The sequence below is a fragment of the Punica granatum genome, chromosome 2 (assembly GCF_007655135.1).
Source record: "Punica granatum isolate Tunisia-2019 chromosome 2, ASM765513v2, whole genome shotgun sequence".
NCBI classification, from domain to species: domain Eukaryota; kingdom Viridiplantae; phylum Streptophyta; class Magnoliopsida; order Myrtales; family Lythraceae; genus Punica; species Punica granatum.
The window spans coordinates 27373043-27379527 of NC_045128.1; the positions used below are offsets into that span (position 1 = coordinate 27373043).

At 36.0% G+C, this 6485-nt stretch overlaps 1 pseudogene; it reads left to right on the forward strand.

Annotated features, from left to right (window-relative positions):
• Nucleotides 1–363: 363 nt before the first annotated feature.
• Nucleotides 364–2619, forward strand: LOC116195191 (annotated as a pseudogene).
• The last annotated feature ends 3866 nt before the right edge of the window (nucleotides 2620–6485 follow it).

Sequence of the window (6485 nt, forward strand, 5' to 3'; positions counted from 1 at the left end):
ACGCCCAAAGGCTAATCATAAGGTGGATATCATGGGATTCTTCCCTTAATTATAGATATACGATATCGACCTAATGGTGCGTTTGGTTTCAGAGTTAAAATAACTTTGATTTTGATTATGAAAAAAAGACAAAATGTTATGTAGTGTGTTGAGTTAAAGTTAAAATTAAAATTTTTGACTTGAGAAATATGTATTTTTGTTGTATAGTGGATTGAGTTAAAGTTAAAGTCAAATTTTTTATGATTTTAATCCTGAAAATAAACGGGCCATAAATATCTGATAAATTTGGTAAAATGATAATCTTTTTCTGAGCCTATTAATATAGAGCTACGTCCAACTTTTCTAGAGAGTACGGACGTCCAATATAATTTTTTAGAGCTCTTAATGGCTTGAGCACTGGAGAGAGAAATTGGGACACCAACCAATCTCCCCTTCTGTAGGTGTACGAGTCTCATGCTTGAAGATTCTTCATCAGAAGTACTCACGGGGATTGCACTCGGATCCCTCCGATTTCGAGGTTTGTAACATTGGTGCCATTTGTGAGAATCAGCACAAAAGGTCGAAACTTTAGCTTGTTTCCGATTGCTAATTTGTGAGTAGATTTTTCGAGATGGTATTGCCTATGAGCCAAGAAAATTCTATTGCTAATCGAGGAGTGTAGGGAGTGAAACCTGACTTAAAAAGTGGTTAGATTAGTCCCGATCTTGGCTTGGGACTCGGATAGGATTGAGTCGTCATTATATTATTTTAATATATCTGTAAGCCACCTATTTAATTCACTAAAGGGTCTTACTACTAACCTCCTAGGAGATTAAGAATCAATCTTGAACCTATTCTTTGGATTCGGGGGCCCTATTACGAAAGTAAAGCTTGAAAGACATAGTTTCGCTCGAATCAACACCCTATTCACCGATTTGCTTCTAACTTGCCAGGTTTAAACTCCAATTAATGTCTTAAGGTTTTGACCTTTGCCGTAAAATTATGCATATACTCACCGTTAAGGCTGCTATGATTCACTGAACCACAGGAGTGATGGCTCGGTCATCGGAAGTTTTTAGGTACAAATAATACAAAAGTGAAGTGAATGTGAAAATTTTGATCTTAACATCCGATGGGAAGATTTTTTTCTACCTTGATATTTAGCTTCAGATGATATATTTCAGCATATTGGTTCGGGGTCTCCCCCGCTTGAAACCCTCTGAAAAGTTTTTTCTTTTCCCTTATAGGGAAGTTTTATCGTGCTATATTTACTGGACTGATTGCTGCGATAAGTGTTCTTTATGATTAATCACACTCTCTGTTGCAGATGTCAAATGGTGACATGTTTGAGAAGAACCATGTCGAAATTGATTTCGATTTCTTGGGAAACATCAGAGGCAGAGAGTGGAGAGTTCAAACCAATGTTTATGGGAATGAAAGCACGAGCGTCGACAGAGAAGAGAGATACACAGCCTTTGGTATGGTCCTTCCGATGATTTTCATCATCAGTACAGCATCCTCTGGACAGACTCTCAGATCATGTAAGATCAAAACTCTTAGTAGTCGTCCCAATTCCCTATTTCCTTCAGTTATTTCTTTTATTTACAGTATGAGCTATGTGTTTATTGATGGGGTTCATGGAAACTATGTTCGAAAACTCACCATCTTTTCATGAATAAAGACGAACAAAGAAGTTTACCATACTATCTGGGCCACTTTTTCTAGTAGTGTTTCCGAACTTTCACTAGATATCCTCCAACAAAATTTACGGCACTACTTGACGCGTTTGATGAAGGAATGGCAATCTGTTGCTAAGTGTAGAATACGTTGCTCAATCCGTCTTTCTTTGTATATCCCTAAATGCAGTCCTTTTGGTGTTGCTTGTAGATTTTATATCTTATAATGTGCCCATCAGAGGAGTGAAGAGAATGAAAGCCATGCATGGGGCGTTTCCATCCAAACCGATGTCGCTCTATGCAACTATATGGGATGGTTTGGACTGGACCACGAATGGAGGCAAATACTGCGTGAACTACAAGTACTCTCCTTGCATTGCCCCTTTCACCGATCTTGTCCTCCGTGGTTTTGCAGTGGACCCCATAGAGAAGGTTTCATCTGTCTGTGACGATGTTACCCCCTGTTGGGCTCACGGCTGAGGAGAGAATCGCAATGGAGGGGCCGAGGAAGAAACACATGACTTCCTCGTACTGTTATGATCGGACACGGTACCGCGTTCCCCCCTTGGAGTGTGTGATTAATTCCCGAGAAGCTAAAGAGGCCTTTGGTGGTTTGATCCTGTCACATTCGACGGTGGTGGGAGGCATTACAAGAAACACCACCACAGGGTGCAAGCAGCCGGCAGGATGGATGCTAGCTCTTGATGAGGTGGTTGCAATACTCGGTGAAAACACTATCATGGACCCAATCTTTCTAGGCTAGGAGAACAACAAATGTTGGACGTGTTGGGACCAAAACTGCTAGATCCAGCCGTTGTGATTCGCCTAGCCTGTGAGAAGGTCGGATCTGCGATAGAAAATTCCTTTTATCTTGTTTGAGCACATACATGGGCAGCCGATATTTGATCGAGCATCGTCATTTCGGTTTGTGAATAGAGAGGGGACAGAAAACCACTGTTGTTGAGATTCTTATGTGGGTTCACGGTTTGGTTGGTGGGGGCTATTACGTGTAATGTTCATTGCATTCCAATATTTGTCTCAGACATCATTTTCATTGCTGTTGTGGTTGTCTATGGCTTTTATAGTATTGGCATCAGAGAGAATTTTGTACTTTTACCAGATGATGATTTTCATTTCAATAAACCATTTCACTGGCTTTTTTTTTCCCTTTTTAATGTACTTTTCATTTCCAGGGAAATTTATTTGGCATTTTTGAATCCTTCAATTTCTTATGAACAACTTCTTTTAGCGATAATGACTATTGAACCTGTTTCAATCAGGCTCTCGATAGCTTTAAGAACTCATAAATTTGAGCCTAACAACTTAGATCACGGATTAGGGAGGGTGATGAAGAGCTGAGTTATCGAAAGTTATGTCGTCTCATTCATCTTGTGAAGCAATTCAAAACTAATAATTTTTAATTAGGTTTGCGTGATATATACGATTATTCAAAACTACCATGACAAGGTTAAGGCGACGTTTGAATGAGATTAGACTCAACTAATCAGCTGAATATAGTGTTCCATCCAAATAATAACCTATTTAGTGACAGCCTTAGTACCGGTCCCAACAAAATATTTACAATAAAAACAAAGATCTGTATCTTGTAAGTATATATCTCATGTACTTTGAATTTCTTCCCGGATTTGTAATGGTCTTTCTTGAATATTCTTAATTGTAACAATCTTATAGGTTTTTCATCATTACATCATCACGTGTGATTTGCTCATTTAAAGGTTTTCCCTACTCTTTTATTGGAGCGGTACTATGACCGTCACCCAATACATATATTCGTGTTACTGATAGAACCATCCATATTGTTGAAATGCTTACCGTAAAATCGAACAAGAGACTCCCTTAATTAGCTATTAAGATTGATGAATGGAGGTTAACAAAGGAAATCAATAGATTTAACAGACAAAGTACGATGAGTTATCAATTCTAGTGATACCATATCTCGAGCCTATAAGTATATTATAGGACTAGAAGTGATGAAGGGCAAACTCTTTCGTAGGCATTGTCTTTGCCTGGTCTAGTCTGGATTCTCTCTACTAATGAAAAGGATGAAGTTGGGTATTCATCATTATTTTGAAAAAAAAAAAAAAGAAAGTCAATCGGGTATAAATTTTTCTAATTTTTATCGATCCGATAATCGTAACATTTAAATAAATTAAACACAGTACTTAGACAATTTTCATAATTATTTAAATATTTTCTTTTTACAATCTTGACCAGGCGTTTAGAATGTCTTTTAACGACATGCACATCATTTTTAATTTTTTTTTAAAGCTTTCTCTCCGAAATTTGGTTCTCTTCCATCATAGCCGATGAATGGTTTAATTTGAAATTTGACGATAATTATTTTCTTCATTGAAAGAAAATAAAAAAGAAAAGAAAGAATACATAATAATATACCTATATGTAAAAGACGTCCAGATTCCTTGTGACCTACATGTTGATGTTCGTCTATTATGTAGGCCCATAGAAATTTGTTTTTTGACTCTAAGTAAAAGAATTTGTCTTCAATCAGAATTTGGCATCAGAATTGATGATATCGAATCCCATACCAATTGAAGCAAACTGGACCCCATCGTAGGTAAAATTTGTTGTTTTTACTTTAACCAGCTATTAAGCACCTTCAACAACTGTGGTTAATACAGGTAGGTCGGCATCTATTTATTTTAAGTAAAATTTCGAATTTGATCCTTCTAAATAAGAAGAATCTATGAATATTAATATAATTTCAACCCTTATCATTTGGTTATTTAAAAAAAAAACTTAATCTCAGTAATAATATATAGACAAAAATTATTAAGAGCTTGTTTGATAACTTAAATTAAGTGTTAAAAATTAATTTTTCAGCCTTAATTAGATTTAGCTTGTTTTGTAAGTGCAAATAAAATTGACTTAATTGATTAAGTTAAGTCAAATTCAGCACTGAAAATTAAGTAGAAAATTTATACTTACTTTCTGATCTAATGCGCTCAGTCCAAGGAAAACTTTTTAATATTTACAGCAGTACCCCTGTACTTTTCTGAATTTCGATTTGGTCCCCTTTCACAAATCTAATCAGAAAGTGGGGTTTTTTTTTTTTTTTTGTTCTTTGGGGTGGGGGGGAGGCAAGGGGTGGCGGCGGCCTCGATCCTGGTCACCCCCGCTCAGGCAAGGTCGCCGATGACCCCTCGAGAATCGGGGTTCGACCCCCCTCAAATCGAAGAGAGAGACGAGGGGCGAACCCCAATTCCCAACAATGGTGGCCTCGATCCCGACCACCGCCACTCAAGCGAGGTTGTCAATGACCCTTGACGTCATCGTCGACCTTGATTACGGCGGTGGTGGCCGAAATCGAGGGCCACCACCTCCCCTCCCTCTCCGATTGAAACAAAACCCTCAATCCTTTTTCTTTGCAATTTTTCTTTATAAATTTTCTGAATTTTAAAAAATTAAATAATATGTGGGTAAAAGTGAAAAGAAGTTAAAGTACTGGGTATTTATCTAAATATAATTTCGGTCTTTATAATTTTCATCCAACCAAACACTTTTCACTTAATCAATTAAGCACTTATTCTATTTAGATTTTAAATTTTCAGCACTTAAAATTAAGTTCAAACAAACACAACCTAAGTGTGTATTTGTATTTTGAAATTTATATTGTCAAAAGATTTTTGTCTATGGCCAAATTATATTCCTCTTAGTCATTCTTTTTCATAAAATAAATATATATATATTTTTTTTTGCGCACCACCTAGTGATTGGATTCTCAATAAATCCAGGCTAATTTAAATTCTAAGATCTATCATTAAGATGTAAGGCTCTCTCAATTTTAGATTTTCTGTGCTTACAAGAATTAAATTCAAGACCCTATGTTAACGAAAATCACCTGAAACAAGCCATGTTGATAAATAAATACTTATTTTTGTAATCTAGTGTCCGGATTATCGCTTTATGCAGAAGCAAATGATTTATCTATCTCGGTCGCATCGGCAATTAATTATTAGTGCGCCGCTAGTTACGGAATATAATACTTGTCACGGTCAAATTATTAAAAAGAGCAATGCATGACAGGACATTTGCAATAATCCCCGCCTGAAAAATATTTAGATCCTCATATAAATAACGAGATACGGCCAATGTCCACTTCGTTGAATGTACTCCACCGTAAAAGAGCATATGCGAACCGTTACCCGTTTGTTCCGATATCATGTCAGATTTCATAGAACTGGATGCATTTGAGATCTTTCATTGATGAAAACTTGGTTGAGAGGTTGACATCAGGAGTTCGATATAGCAAAATTAAAGAGAAAACTTTGGTTGTATCATATGCATGGTTGAATTTTTTCCACATATCAAATTAAGTTTTCAGGTTAGATAATGACTCGTCTTTCGTAAGCATATAAAGTTTAAAGTAGTATATTAGAAAAAGGTTTTAAGAGTCTGCGTGACCTCATTCCATGTTAGGACTAAAGTTGAGAGCTATGAAATTGTTAAAATGACAGAAAAAGGAACAGTATAATCTTGGGCAACAAAACAAAAATAACAATCAAAATTTTAACGTATGATAGTATAAAATAAAATTTCTGTCATCAAAAATTTAATGAAGTACTTTTCTGATGCACATTCAGATTACAATATATATATATATAGATATAGATATAAAAACATGGAAATCATGTACTACATATATATATACACAAACACAATAGCTATGAACATGAAGGAAAAAGGATAATAGTCCAAACCACAATCAATTTTTGATAATTTACCAGAAAAAAGAGAATTAACTTTGGGAAACCTCTATGTAAAATCGCCCGCTGTATATGGCGAAGCTGC